We start from the raw sequence: 15632 nt of genomic DNA, 5'->3' as shown, positions 1-15632 counted from the left end.
TTTTATTACTACACTTTTCAAACTCTTTTAAACATTTATACACAAATTCCAAGACATGTAGATGTTGTTCAAACATCATGTAGAGAAACTCTTCACTTTTTAAATATAAATGATTAAAGGGACAGCTGTGAAGCAGGTTGGAAAATGCCAACAGGTTTTCAATTAAAAGTTCCATTTAACTAATGTAATTATTCTTACCTAATTAAATTTTTTCCACTAAGATCAGTCCATTGAGATATCTCATTCTGTTTTAAAATGTTCCACAAAGCTCTTACTAACGTCCATGAACCACGTTGTATTGATGAGATTGTTAATGAACTCTCTAGCAACAATGCACTAGCCTTAATAATTTAGACCCTGTTAAATCTTGTCTGCTTTTTACTACATTTGGAACTGCTATTGATCTAGAGAAGAGTCAATATTAAGGGGAAGTATTCTTTGCACTTTCAGCTGGTCTCCAATACATCCAATTATCTTGATATTTGCAGCTCAAATTAGCTTCTTGCATTTAAAAATTTATATTCATCAATATTGTTTACATTTAATTTTTCAATCTGATGAATTAAAATTGATTTTTATGGTTTTAACAGACTGTGATTCTTTATAAATTTGAGATCTGGAAGTATACAAACCAAAAATACACCAGAAATTTGGGTCCATGAGTTCAAATGTTCATGTAAATACTAATTCCAAATGCCTGCAAAAATTGATAATCTAAAAGTCAAATTATATTATAGTAAAAACCTATTTTAAGCATAGTTTGAAGAATAATGTAAAAATTTAGATAGACGTTTTTGAAAAAGTAAAACTAATATACAAATCATATGAATATGTCTTGTGATTTTTTGTGTCTTATTGTGTGTTTAGCTTTTTATTGTGCTTATTACTTTATAAAAAATTGTAATAGAAACTTCTCACAAAACTGCAAAAAAGTAAAATTCTCAAAGAAAGCTTATGGAACTTGAAGTTTTCATTTGTAACTTTTTAGTGGCTATGAGAATTCATGTTTTCTTTCTTAGCTTCATTTTCTTCATCTGTAAAATAAGTAGAATAGTAATTTACCTTACAGAGTTCTCGTAAGGATAAAGTTAGATAAATTTATAAAAGTGTGAACTATAAAGTTCTTTAACTGTGTCATAATTACAGGAAAGATTAACTGAGAATCTCAAGTATGTTAACAACTGACAATATCAATTCTATTGAGGCCTTTAAGTAAAAAAATAATTAATTTGTACTCTCATATTCTCTAGTGTACCTTAGATCCCTAACCTGAAGACTTCCTATCTCTTCACTATTTTAATTAACATGATTTTTCTTACTTTGAAAATACGTTGATTTAATTATTATTTTATTGTCATGAGGCAATGCCTTTGCTCACTCATTCTTAGGTCTCTTGAATATCCCTTTCCCCATATGAACATATACTTTCTCAATTGTCTTCTTTTCTTTGTCTCTAAGTGCTTTACAGTTTGATTCACTCATTCAACATGTGTTATTATTGATGTGTTATTGACAACAAGTATAATTATGTGCTTGGGCAATAAAACTGGGAAATCAAAAATGATTTAGACCTTTGGGGTATGCAGAGTAGATGAGTGAGACAAACAAGTAAATCAACATTCTTAATAAAATGCCATATGCAGGGTAATAGAGGGATATGAATTTCATCTGGAGTAGTTTCGACCTACTCATGTCAAAGAGTAGTCATTGTTTGAACGATTTTTCTATTAACATCAATAGCTTCAAATATAAAAGTAGGTCAAAAGCTAAAAAAATAGTTGGAAGGAATGATGGCATCAGGGAAATTCAAAGCAGAATTTTCACTGTTTTTTTTTTTTTTTAAGATTATGCTTTATTCATTTTCTAAGAGTCCTAACGTCTGTTCTCAGGCCATTGGAATATTCTTGCCCTTTTCAGGGATAAATATTTAAAGGATTTCCTTAAGTTGACTATTTTTATATCATGTCACCTTAGAACTAATCCAAGTAGAAGACTAAAAGAGTAGAACATGGAACTCAGAAGGCCGGGAGTATGATTCTGACAAATCACGTAAGATCTTTGGTGGGATCTGTTGTTTTGCCTTCACCTCCTGAGCATCTCTTCTTACTGCCACAGAAACCTCCTCCTCTCTAGTCTAATCTTTGCCCCTAGCTCCAGGTGTAAGCATATATTCCATGTCTGGTCACAGTCATTGCTTCATGCATGGCCAAGTCATACAAGCTTGGCTCATCAGATAAACCCACACCTTTTGAGGGAACCATTGGGAAAAAGGCACTTTCTTTGTCCTGGGGTTCTGTACTGGTAGATTATAAACCATGATGTCACCTTTATATGTCAATCTGAGAATGAACCAGTCTCTGAGACGAAAGAGGAGGTAAGAGGAGAGAAATCTGTTAAAGGAGGACTTTCTTTGTACACCTGAATTCAACTGTATTTGAAAACAAATTATCCTGTGCTTTATAAGGGGACCAATATGCTTCTTTTTGCTATTAACTAAGTTTAACAAAATTTTAGACAACTAGAAGTGAAAGAATCTAAAATACATAGTCTTAGACATCATTCAGTTTCCTCAAGGCAAAATGAGATTATTCTTAATACTTCTATCTCCTCTTAGAGTTGGAATATACATTTAAGGAAGATAAGATGGCATGTATAAAAGCAGACTGTAAATAATTATACATATGAAAGTGCTAGAAAATATAATAGTCACATTAAATAAATTCACTGCATATATAATTATTGTCTTCTAATTATTAAGACCTATAATTCTTTGTAGAAAAACATTCAATACAGTAGGGTATTTTCAGATAATTACTAAGATATCCCTATAATTTTATAAAAGTACAAAAAGGGACAAATGTGAGATGGCACAGGACAACACACCATACCTGCCAAAATATAGAGATCAAAATTTTGTTTGAATCAACATTACTCTTCCTCTTGTGATTATGTAGGTTCAGGGATAATCAGAATGTGAACTGAAGCAAAAAGCTTTAATGGCACACTACTGTGAACATTATTAAGAACGAAATCATAGAAGACTCCCAAACCAAATGCAAACTAATACTCTACGATGCCCTTTTAGCCAGTAGGTTAATAGACTGACATCAAGATTGGAAATGACCCATTAAGCTGTATCAGTTAGCTCTTGACATTTATACTTTTGAGTTTTATACTTGATGAAACAAATTATAAATCACAAACCAGGACATAAAAGACTCTCATTACAAGATTTTTTTTGTGTGTCTGCTGAATCCTATGCCATTCAGGAAATTAATTCAAAGTAGACATAGAGCAGGAGGCAAGGGTGATGCCACTTTACTCAGAAGAAAAAAATAGTTTGATAAACTTCACCTGCTTGATTTCACAACTGAACAGCTGCAGCCAAAGTAAGAAGGGAGCGCGACATAAGGGCAAAGACTCAGAGGAAAGGCAGAAGGAACAGCAACTCCATGGAGAAATTGGCAACAAGAGGATGTTAGAAATATTTTATAAAACATAATAAGAATGATCACTAGAAGAAATCAAGAGAAGTTTAAGACATGACAAGGCGGTAAAGATAGACCTGTGAAAGTTGTCAAAATCAAAATAGAGTCACTAAGGTTAAAAAGAATAAAACAAAACAAAAACCCTGACAAACAGAGCTGAGGAAAGCCATAAAGAGAGGGTTCCCACGCTCGTATACCTGATAACAAAAACCAGAGCCTTACACAAAGGCCACTGCAACCTTACACAAAAAATACTTGTACAAGGACAGCTGCCCAGCAACTGCCTGTCCAACCTCAAACTGGCGTCACCATTGTTATTGATCTTTGTAGCCAAAAATGATTATTTCAGAACAATTATATAACATATTCATTTTTCCCTTCAAAAGCCTCTGTCTTCCTTTACCTACCTAAATACAAATATTGTTTACTGTGATGTATGTATTCTCATTACAATGCTTTATTCCCAAATAAGTATCTTTTCTTTTAGAGGGCCTGTTTGTTATTTAGGTTGACAGACTATAGTGTAAAATATTCTTTCCTTGTTAGCTGAAACACAGAAATTTGATAAATTTATTTTAAAAAGAAATTCAAATTAAAAGCTATTCAGAATTTGTTTAACTCTATCCTTGAGCTTATCTTGTGAGCTAGATTTGGAAATCTCATGGAAAGGATTCCTATAAAGCATGTACTTACTCAAATAGCAGTTATAGCACATAAGTATTTACAGTGAACCTTAGTGCAAGGCTGTAGCTACTGAGTAGACTCCTGTGTTTCCAGAGTTCATGGCATTAGATAATATTTCTGATCATCCCTTGCATTCTGATTCTGAACCCCTCCATTCCTCTCCTCCATAATTGTGTATCCTTTAATGTCTTCTTTCTTTTTCACTTCTTAAATATAGGCTATCTGATATATTAATATATCTACATTCTATTGCATTTTGAAATAAAATTACTGCAAACATACTCTCATTCATGTTTTATAACTGAACAAATTCAACACATTTTATACTTAAGCATTTCACCTACTTTCCCCCCCAGGGAAACCAGTGCAAAGGTGTTACCCATGTCTATCATGCAAAGTAAAAGAATAAAGTTTGCTTTTATTTCTTTATGCTTTTGCAGTTAGCTGAGCCACAAGGACTTTCCTTGACCAAAAGTTAAAATCATGAAGTTTATGATAGATATTAAAAAAACAGAGTAACAAGCATGTCAGCTATAACTTTAGCCTATTCAGTCAGTTTTTAACTACATATTCTAGATGATAATCTGTATTTTTTTAATTAGAAAGAAAGTGAATATTTCACAAAGAAATTATTTGGCCTAAAGATTACTTTCCATAATATCTATGACATGGCACTGGGGTAGGCACTTTATAGATATTATTTAACTTAATTATCTTTAATAATCTAATGATGTAAACAATATATCCCAAGAATCTGAGGCTCAAATCACCCAGGAAGGGGCACACCTAAGATGAACTCAGGCTATTAAATTCCAAAGATTCTGTTTTTTTCTGCTAAACCATGAAGTTTAGGTAATATGGATTGCTGCTATATATAGCAGTGTGCCTAAACAATATGAATTGAGCATCTATTAATATTTTAGAGACTAGCTCTATTAATGTTAAGATGATACAAAAAGAAAAAAAAGATTACTGAAGAAAGCTTTAATCCTACGCAATCTCTTGATGACATAAATTCACTTTCCTGGTCCAGAGGTGAGAGAATTAGTAACATTTATAGTTGAGAGAAACCATAATTTGCTCACCAGGCACAGATGAATAACAACGTACTAACACCTATGGTTAAGTGTCAGAAAAAATTGGTAATACTATATGGGAGAACAATCTGGAAATATATGTCATGCACAACTGGGACATTGTAATTTGACTTGGGGAACTTACTCCATAGAAACAAAGGGACAAATGCATATATATATATATATACACACACACAAATATGTGCGTGACAATATGGTTTGTATTTTTAAAGATACAGTAGCCTAAATGTTCCTCAATAAGGTTAAGCAATTTATGTTACATTTATCTAAATGAATATTATAAAACTGTTAAAAGTTATTGTCTAGAGCTATATTTTTGACATATAAGGATGTATGTTAAAATTTACATATTCATATTATAAAATGATACATTCCTATTATAATAGTATAGAATTGTATCTAGTAAAGTATTTTAGATCCCACCAGCCATGCTCCTAACTTCCTCAGAAGTAATTATTCTCAACAATATCGATCTATATAGGTAGACACATACACACAGATATTGTGTTTATTTTTATTATTTTTATCAAATGTGGGATAGACTACAGTTTGTTTTAAAAAAACTTCAGAGTATATTCTTCCAGGTTAGCGTTAATAGACATGCCTCATTATTTTTAACAACTACATAGATTTTAATTATACATATTCTTTTTTTTTATTTCAGCATATTACAGGGGTACAGATGCTTAGGTTACATATATTGCTTTTGTCCCACCCAAGTCAGAGCTTCAAGATATTCTTAAGATGCGTATTATTTAGGTGTGAAACAAAATGTAGCTTAAACTCCCATATTCATTTAAATATATCTATATCTATCTATTGTCACAAATACATGAAGAGAGAGATTATAATAAATCCAAAATGTTTATAATGGTAATAGGATTATGAAAAGGTTTATTTTTTTTCTTTATGTTTCTATATTATGTGAGAAAATACTCTCTTAAAGAGAAAAAAAGCTCAAGTAATTACTGTTTGGCAAAAAAATAAAATAAAGCATAATTTTACTCATGCTTGATATTTAAGAATTATAAAAGTGCTATGCCTATAAGCTGCAGAATTAATGGAACAAAAGCAAATTAAAATTCTAATTAAAAGTAGCAGTTTTTCTTCTGAATTATAGATAGTATTCACTGTTTAATTGAGTCACTTCTAATTTCCCAGAAGTTAAACTACAAATTTTCCATCTTCTCAAATGTAAAGTCAATCAGAATAAGGAGTTAGGCACCAGGTTAGATAAAAAGAGCTGCCTAGATGTCACATCAGTCTAAAGACAGCCCCTTGTGAACAGCTACAAACAACCAGCCATGCCATATACTGTGTCAAGAGACATAAAGAATTATTTTCTAAATATGAGCATCAAAAAGAATAAGTGTTTAATCAAGTAGTATCTTAAAGCTTTCCACAAGCGTTGTTCCATTAATTAACATGGTGTCTGTTTCCTGCAAGTAAAAACCTAAGCTATTAAATAAAAATACAGCATTGCTTACTAAGAATGGTGCTCATTCGGAAAATCACTGATAGGATTTCTTTCTGTCTTGAGTAGAATCTTAGTAGGCAGCTCAGCTCTAGAGAATAGCACTCCCAGACAGCATGTAGTCATAAAGATATGCTGTAGTTACCTAACACACGGTTTGACAACTACACGTCAGGACTAGATATTTTAAACAAACATAGTTGTTTTATGTTTTATATACAACTTTATTACAAAAAAGAATTTGAAATAAGCATGCACATATGCTCCCAACTGAATGCCATAGAACTTTAACACATGCTCATTTAGAGGAGACATGATTTTGAGGCTTAAAATATTTCAGAAATATTTACTGTTTACTACACTATTTGATATAAATAATTATTAAATATTCAAACATGAGATTTTAAAAAATATTCAAAGTAACTATTAGAAACATATATTTAAGAATATGACTACTTCACTTTTAAAAAAATATCTAGTAAGTATTAAGATTGATTTTTTGCAGGTTCCCCTAAAAGCAAATGTCCAAACACATTGAGCAATTATTATAAGCATAAGTGGAATAAGTGTATAAAGTAAACCAGGCAAAAATTTTCCAATGATGCTAGTCTTTGTTCATCATTTCCTTAAAATAAAATACCTCTTCATATAAAAAGAAGCTCCTCATTCTAATCAGTGCATCTTGCGAAATAAAGGTAGCTCAAAATGTTTTAAGAACTGTTTAAATTTTAATGGGATTAAATTCATATAAACATTTTTAAAATTTAGGCTTTATTTGTGATGCAAAAAATAAAGGATTCTGGAAAAATGACTCATAACATTTTTTGAGAAAACTAAGTTTCAGTAGATGTATAAGAAAATCCAAATTTGCTATTTGCCATGTTTTTGATTTCTAAATAAAGAGTCATTTTAATCATATGCAGCCAGATTAACCTTAATTTAAAATAGTGCTTTCCATTTCTACAGACTCTCAAGAGTACAGGTTAAAAGATTCATTTCTGCTTCACAGAGAGGGAGAGTAGGATTGATTTCATAAGAAAATACTTAAAGAAAAAAATTTCTTGCTTCTGTTTTCATGTGACTTCTCCAGGGAGCATATCAGGTAACTGCCTCTGGGTTAGGCAAATTAACTTCAAAACTAACACAGGTAACTTTTGCAAAAGAGGAAATAAATGCAATCTCTAAAACTGAAATGCAATCTGAAATAATTGAACCATTCCACTATTCTTCCTAGAAAAAAAGCCAACCTGACATGAATGCTATTGCCATCAGCATTTGTATTTAGATACTAGTACATTAACATATATATAATATCATTTAGATTCAGAAGGAATTCAGAGTGAAACAACAGAAATACCACACGACTTCAGTAATCAGCTGCCCTATGCTAGGCACTGAGCTAATGCTAGAGACATAAACATAAGCAAGATAGATTTAGTGCTTGCCTTTATGGAGATCATGCCTAGTGAAATGTAGGCAATTGAAGATGCAGTAAAAAGATAAAGTGCATTAAGTGTTAAAATCGAAATGGGGAACAGGGTGCTATACCAGGCATATACTAGAGACTCCAACTTAATTTGGGGGACTTAGAGAAGGCTTTAAGAAGAAAGTCATGTCCATACTAAGCAAGTGTAAGAGTTAGGTGGAGAGGGAGAAGGATGTCCAACAGCTCAGAAATGAGAGAGAGCAAGATGAGGTTGAGGAACTGAAGAATGTTCTCATAAAGGAAGCACCAGAGAAGGTATGGGTTTGTAGTGGTAATGGGTGAGGCTGGAGAAAGTAGCAAAAATCAGAAAAATGAAGGTTTCTTCAGCCTTGCCCAGGAATATAGATTGTATACGTAGGATAAGGGGAAGCCATTAAAGTGTTTTCAGGGAGAGACAGGATCAGATCTAGTTTCAGGAAAGACCACTTCCTGAGTGGGGAGAATGACATGCACTTTGGTGCAAAACTAGGGGCACAAGATCCTTGAGGAGACTCCTTAAAAATAATCCCAGGAAGTAATGACAGTAATTTAGATGAGCATGTTAAGAACAGGGAGAAAAATGTATGAATTCAAAAAATATTTAGAAGTAGGCTTTAACATTCATTATCGGGAAGCTGAAAGGAGTGATGGAGAACAGAGAGGAGGATACAATAATTCCCACATTTATTGTTTGGGCAATGAGAAGATGGTCATGATGGTCACTGAGATAAAATAATGTAAATAAATCCTATCAAAAATATTCCCTCACCTATTTCTTTATTGTCTTACCTTGCTTTTCTTCAGGGCACTTACCGGTTTCTGACTACACACACACAGACAGTGTTGATTATCTTTCCCTTTCTCTAAAACATAATTTCCACATGAACAGAGACATTACGTGACTGCTGTATCCCTATCAGTGCACAATATGTTTCAGGTGGGAAGATGATAAGTGATTTGTCTCCAAAGCTTCCAAGTAGAGGGGACTGCTAGATGCGTTAGATACATGAGTTCATGGCTCAGAAGACAAGTGTGGGCCTGTTTTATTAATTTGGGAATCATAAGCTTATGGAGAAGGAATGAAACCATGGGAGCAAATGATACTCAAGTATAAAGGTAGAATGAGAGAAGAGAGACCTGAGATTCACAGAGGGACAAGAACTGATGAAGGAAGAGGAGCACAAGAGCCAGCGATGCTGAATACAGAGAAGCAGGAGATAGTGGTGTCAGGGAAGTCAAGATACATGAATTACACCTTGTTTAAGTTTCTGATCTTGGATCCACCTTTCTTAAAAGCAAATGTTTACCTTTCTTTCTGTCCCATCAGAAAACAAATTCATAAGTTGATTTTGTTCTTAAACTTAGTTAATTGTACAAATGCTAATTCTATTTAAATACTGGCAGCAAACTGGGCTGACTATATAATTTGCAGGGCCCCATGAAATATAAAAATGTATGGCCCCTTATTCAAATATTATTAAGAATTAAATAAGGTCCCATGCTACTATACAGGTTACACACCCATGAAGCTAGCCCTGAAAACAATCTTTAGGTTTCAGTTAGGTTTAGATAAATTAACCGGAATATTTTATTTTTCATTAAAGATTTACACTATTTCATCTGGCCAAATGTCTTACATCTTAACTGAACAAAGGAAAAGAAATCCGCCTGGTTATTAGAGTTAATGGAGCCGATGTATATGGTTTTCTCAAAAGAGGATTGATTTGGATAGAAAATACAGATGATTTTGATCAGTTAATAAATTGAATATGTTTATAAAATGCTAACTTCCATATATTAAGAAAAATTAGAGAAGAAATGTGTATCTTCTGGGATATATAAACATTCATAACATGTTCAAATAGCCAGTTAATTTGTGTTACTTAATCACATACCAACAAATAAAAAACAGTGGCTCAATAAGACCTATATTCCATTTCTAGAAACCCGAGATTCAGAGAGCCATTTTCAGGATTGAATGAATTAGGACAATTACACCAGCCCAGAGCTTTGGTGCTCAGGGAATTCCTCAGTTGTTTAAAACAAATCCTGCAACTCCAATGTTCTTACTACATTGTCACCTAATCAAAGCTGTAGGGACAGCCACTTTGACTTTCTGCCAAGACTCTCGATCTGTACATTGTCCTTTTGTCATTTCTTGTTCCTCTGGAGGATGGTCTTGATGCTCTTTGAAACATTTTTTCATTTGTACATGCATGTCTCCAAGGAACACCCAGCATGATTTGTCCTGGCACCGTGGTGTCTTGTAGACAGCCCTGGATCTGTACCTGCTGCTCAGACTGCCCAGTCTGACTCTAGGAGATGTACAGTCAAAAGCCAGCTCTTTAAGTCTGATGATTCAGTTGTAAAGAAGTTTCTCAGCCAAACAATTATATGAACCAAAAAAGCAAAATGTATTAAAACCATTGCACTTTTATAGTCACTTTAGTTTGCTTCTAGATTAACCTCATGGGTGTCTGAAACTGACCTGTCTGACATAGGTAATTTTTAGCTGAATATTAACTGGACAAGAAAGCTGTAATTAGCATCTTGAATTGGAACAAACTTCAAAACCTGTCAAAGCATCTACCTAATGACACCATTTTAGACTAAGTCATTTATCAAACTAGACCAGGGAAATGCTGGTCTTGTCACCCTGAATACCTAGATTTAGAGGCAAACAAGAGCATAAGTCATCCCCTCTCATTAAGAGGTACTTAGGAAGTACCTATTACTACTACTAATAATGGGGACATTATTGTAAAATATGATTAGGTAAAACCTTTGCATCTGGTTTTGTTAAGAATATAACCTTGAAATATCATGGCCAGAGAATTTTTTACTATGAGTTTAAAGAAAGGCAAAAAAATCTTAAGGTCTTATTATAATGAGTCCTTTTATAAGACATAAATTTGCTGCTACACTATGCAGTTTTGCTGATTTTATAGTTGGGAAAGAGATATTTCTGAGTTATGTGGGAAAAGGAAAAACAGTCAACAAAGATAGAGCACGTATGCTATCATCAACTCTCTGGAGAAATGAAGGGGCTACAATTACCCAATTTTGTTTCCTCAGTCCATTTCTTAATTTGTCAGTTATACTGGCCTTTGGGAAAACCTGTTTTCACCTAAATAATTTCTTGGAAAAAAAAATCAGATGAAATCAATGGAGTCACACAGATATAAGGGCTCCTGCTTCCTTTCATTTTCCTTTATCAGTGCTCAGACCTAGACATACAAAAAAGGCCACCTAACAATTCACACTCTGTCTGTAGCCATGGAATTCAGCGATGGCCCTGGAGACTACTCCTGTGTGCAGGTGTGCTTGAAAAGACTAAGGTGTGATCAGTGGTCCTGAAAAAACTAAAGTGTGACCAGCAGTCCTCGTCTCCCTGAATGCTATGTTCTTTCTAAATGGAGTCAAAAGAGGACACTCTATATGCGAGTTCTGGGGGCATTTAGCTGTCTTTGGAGAATTTTGTTCAGATTCACTATGAAAGTATCACTGAGACTTCATGTTATCCATCAACTAACATCTGACATTTGATTCCCACTATTTAATATGTATTAAGTATGTCATGTAAGACAGATACTCTATAGATGATGTAAAACACACAGCTATCAATGCCAAGAGACGAAAAATTAATTTTGTATGACATTAAGTTTTCATAGATTGCACTCAGCAAAAATCTCAAAATAAAATAGTACACAGGACAATTGGCATAGTTTGTGTTCATCCTGTTATTATATATTGTTAATTCTTTAATCTCATACTCATCTAATTAAATATCACTGAATTCATATTTACATACCTTACAATAACTTTCACAGGCATATCATCACTCAGTGTAAACATTTTTAAATATGCATATTTTTGTTTAAAAAAGTGCTAGTTATCCAGGTAGTGATTACTAAAAGACAGATCTTGTTTTATTTTAATTTTTAAAAACTTATTGTAATGCAACAAATAGTTATTGGAATTGTTCGTGGATTTTGAATAATTGCAAATACAATTATAATCTGGAATAAAAATTTTTAAATCCTCAAAATCTAGTGATATTAAATGCTGGTTGTTTAATACATAGCAAAGGGTCTCAATGGTGTTTTTATGACTCAAACTTTAATGACCAGTGCTGAATTTGTTCTGCATTTAACAGCCACATGTACTCAGGTAAATAGTAACCTCTCCAAATGCCACTTTTCTCAGCTGTAAAACAGGGGCAATAATATCTGCCCTACTTACTGCACCAGGGTGTAATGAGGCTCAAATTATACAATGTATGTAAAAAAAAAATTTACACTTCTACAAACTCAATAGTTGCTTCTGTTTTTGTTACATAAATCAAGAGACTTCTAGCTTTGGGGAAGGCTCTTTCTTTTAATCATAAAATTGTTTTTGGAACCCTACAAAAAAGAAAGAAATAGCTATTTTAGGTCTTACATTTGAGGAAATCTTACGGATGTAACTTAGTGTACTCTTTAATAGCATGTTCAAACTGCTTAATATTCTTTGAATGATATAAAAGGTAGGAAAAAACAAAATAAATTTTAAAAATAAAATATTGTCCATTTCAGGTAAAGCTTAAATGGAATTGATCATTATAGATGCAGAGAATATGCCTGAGAATTTTTTAATATGCTACTTGATATGCAAACATGAAACTCTCTGAAGCTGCACTGTTGTCAGTCATCATTTAGTTTGGGAGCATTTTGAATGAATATTATAAAAAGAATTAGTAAATTCTCCCTGAATACAAAATACTTTAATTTACAGTTTAAAATACTTCAGCCATAATCTCAATAAGATTGTAGTAGGATAGTTTTACTCTTTTGAAATTAAACAAATAAAGTTAAATAAAAGCTTTTAGTAGTTTCAAATTTATTTATTTTATCTCCAAAAGCTTTCCTATGTAAGATAATTATTTCCAAAGAATGAATTAAGAAGAAATAGCTTTTTTTTTTAAAAAAAGAATGATTTCCCCACTTTATCAGGTAATAAAATCTATTACCCCTGAAATCATTTCACTTAATTCTCACTTGCTCCCGTATCCCATACTCCATTTTGCTGAGTGAAATTTAATAAATCTCTCAGTTCAGGATTAAATTTTACTGTTTTATGAACTGTTAAATTGCATTGTATTCTTATTAAAGCTGGTGTTCTCTCACTCCGAGACACATTCTCAACTCTACCCTGGGGCACAATTAAACTAACAGCAGAGATTTTGTTTTCTCCACTGGAGTATCTTCCAACAGGGAGCAATAGATGAACATCAGCAAGTCATTTAACTATAAACAATGTGCACTTAATAACCCTCATAAGCCTTGAATTACATAAACTATATTTTAAAGAGGGTAATACATCAAATGAATAATAATCCCTACATCATGAGTTCTGACTTAGTTAAGATAGTGAAATATACTGTAATATATTAAAATGGTTTAACTACATCAATTATACAGTATACTTTCTATGTAACTTACTGAGGTTTAATTATTTTTCATACTTACACAATGTGTTTGCTTCTTAATGCCAAGAGTAATAAAAATATTCTTTTCCATTTGCAGACCACTAGAGTAGACTTTCAAACTGTACGTGGGAGAATTTCAATTCTATTAACACAGGGGTTTCAGAACTCAAGCCTGGATTTATAAAACAGAGTCTGTAGGAGGAACTCCAATTCTGAAGTTATGCAGGTAGAAAGACAGGCTTATTGTTTGCATCTGGGGTACGTCCCCGTAGGCAAGCTGCTCATCCCCTCTCAACCTTAGTGTACTAATCTATGAAATAGAATGATAATTGTGTTTACCTCAACTGAGGGTTGAGCAAATAAGTTAAATTTACTCCCACTTTAAAATTTTAAATTAAATAATGCATGTAGAATGCTTCACTGAACTACACACTCAAGAAAACTTAGCTATTATTATTACCACTATGTATACTTGTCCAATTTTTATTTAATGTTTACATTTTAATAATTTAATATATTCATGACTTTTCTCCCTTACAGTATTATACATTCCAGAAAGGACTGAATTTTATAGAACTTGAATTCCTCCATAACACATGTTGGATACTGTGTAAATATTTATTGATTTAGTTGGAAAATGGTTGCCTAGATCTCAGTTCCCATGTTTAAAAATATAATATGTCTTTTGATAGATAATGTAATAAATGGCTTTAACATTTATTGATTCAAAGGGCATGAAAGCATAATAGCCCAACAACATAATATCAATGACAGGGCAAATGTTTTCTTTTCTCCTTCCATGCCAATCCTGTATGTCCTATCAGCTATTTATTGAAAGCAACAGTTCTCCGGAACTTGAACCTCAGCCACCAGAGTTTTTAGTCAGTAATAATTTATAAGGCTTCAGTAAGTCACTTTTCAAAGTTAAATGCATATATGCTAGAGATGTCTTTGCCTTTAAGAACACCCATTTGATTTAAGGATTATGAAAATTAAATTCTTAGTGCAATATCAAAAATGAATGCCAAGTTTTTGATCAAACTTCATGAAAACTGACTGGCAGATTAGGCAACTCTGTATTTTAAAATAATACACTGATTAAGCCTACTTGTCTAACAAGCTATCCTACTCTTGTATTTGCAGTTAACTGGAAAAATGCGCCAAATTTTAAATTTAAATGTTGGCCATTTGAAGAAATTGTTTTCAGAGAGGACTGAATGTTTATTTTCATACCAAGCCCTCATAAACCTTTGCTTTGTAAAGAGTCTGCAACAACTTTCAAAATGATGTTTAGTAGACCAGCCTCTGAGATTCATGCTTGGCACAAAGTCTTGCTTAGGAGAAAATGTATCTTTTAACCAGTATTGAATTAAAATGCTTAAATTTTATAAATGTAACCATTTGTAAATGTAGATTATTGTGGGAATAGGGAACTATTTTTCTAAGAAATATTATTCAAGTTTCTTTTAGAACAGCAGAGGGAAGGCCATGCAATAAACTTTGCTCTCCCTTGGTTCTTAATGCTCTTTTTTGTTCTTGGTTGTTTTTGGTCTTGACTCTAATTTGTTTTCTAAATATCCCAGTGCCTCCCTCAATTTAATTAATTTTCTAACTACTCCCTTAGGGAAACTTACCTCTTTCGCTAGCTTGTCTGAAACTGTGCAGCAGCAGCACTAACAAGGAACGGTATCACATTGGCCTTAGATATTATTAAAGAACAAAAAACCTGGGGGAAGGGACTTTTACATCTCCTATAAAAGTCCTCTAGTATAAAACCTTTCAAATGAAGAGCCTACTTGCCCACTCTTAACAGAAAGTGTTCCTTACAAACATTTTCCCCTAGGAGTTAGGGTCCAGGTGTTCTACAACCAATTGAAAAAACACAATTTCCATTATAATACTGTTTCATAAATTGCTTTCCTTGAAGGAAATGCCTTATATAAATCAGTTTTGTCAA

The 15632-nt window shown here is 32.7% G+C and overlaps 1 protein-coding gene across 1 annotated transcript in view; it reads right to left on the bottom strand.

Annotated features, from left to right (window-relative positions):
• Positions 1–15632, bottom strand: part of GRIK2 (glutamate ionotropic receptor kainate type subunit 2) — a 599434-nt gene that overhangs the window by 239657 nt on the left and 344145 nt on the right. The window lies entirely within an intron of this gene.

This window comes from Lemur catta, chromosome 2 (assembly GCF_020740605.2).
Source record: "Lemur catta isolate mLemCat1 chromosome 2, mLemCat1.pri, whole genome shotgun sequence".
NCBI lineage: Eukaryota > Metazoa > Chordata > Mammalia > Primates > Lemuridae > Lemur > Lemur catta.
The sequence above is the reverse complement of the archived record's forward strand: the minus strand, read 5'-3'. Positions and strand labels throughout refer to the sequence as shown.